Source organism: Aplysia californica, unplaced genomic scaffold, assembly GCF_000002075.1.
Source record: "Aplysia californica isolate F4 #8 unplaced genomic scaffold, AplCal3.0 scaffold00352, whole genome shotgun sequence".
Taxonomy (NCBI): domain Eukaryota; kingdom Metazoa; phylum Mollusca; class Gastropoda; order Aplysiida; family Aplysiidae; genus Aplysia; species Aplysia californica.
The window spans coordinates 459,470-460,553 of NW_004797622.1; positions in this window are offsets into that span (position 1 = coordinate 459,470).

A 1,084-nucleotide genomic window follows, 5' to 3' on the forward strand; every position below is an offset into this window, starting at 1 on the left:
ATTTTTTGGTCGCTACCCGGATTCGAACCCGGGACCTTTGAATGAGAGGCCAACACCTTAACCTCTAGGCCACGAGAGCCCCCATACATTGTATATATATATAATGTCTTATTTTACAAATACATCTTCTACTTTGTTTCATTAATTTTTGGTTGAGCGAGTTTTGTTGAGGAAATGCAGCCAAGTAAAACCTCATCATAAATCCTTGTGTCCTTTTAAATCAAAGCTGCTGCCCCTGCCTCTGTTGCTGTTGTTGATGATTTCTATGATGGTAATAATTATTATGAAAATAGTTAATATGATGGTGCTCCTACTCCTGCCTCTTCTCTGCTGCTGCTGCTTCTGCTGCTTCTGCTGCTTCTGCTGCTTCTGCTGCTTCTGCTGCCTCTTCTTCTTCTTCTTCTTCTTCTTCTTCTTCTTCTTCTGCTCTTGACATTCGTCGTTGATTCTGAATACGAAGGAAGAGTACTCATTAATACCTGGACGATATTGTAATCGTGGTCCGGTGCTGTCTGAATCCCCGCTGATTTCCTTTCAGTTTCTCCTCTTTCTGCCTGGCCTTGACTCCTGACTTCTTTCTCTCCCCCCCCTCTCTCTCTCTTTCGCTCTCCCCCCTCTCCCTCCCTGCCCCCTCCCCTTTCTGTACCCGTGCTGCTAACGAGGTCCATGATCTGTCTGGCCTGTTCTCACGACCTATTAGCCACACAGGAGCCAAGTCGGGATAATGAGTGTCAGAGCTGCGACAAAACGCACGTCCAGCCATTATTGAGACGTGTGTAAAGTATAGGGTATGTGGCCTCACCATGCCCATTTTCAACCCCCAAAGTCAGAAGATTCCCGGTAGGGGAACGAAAAAAAAAAGGGGGGGGGGAGAAAGGAGGGTGGGACGACATGGCGCCACTATTAGATAGTTTTGTCCTAGTTCTGTGAGGTTTCATTGCTTCTATGTGTGTGTTTCTTGTATTTTTCCTTGAACTAAATAATTGCTATTGTGACGATCACACAAATTGACTAAGGGTGGTCCCCTTTCCCTATGTGGATAGTAAAGAGGAATAAGAAAGGGATGAAGAGAAAGAGAAAGAGG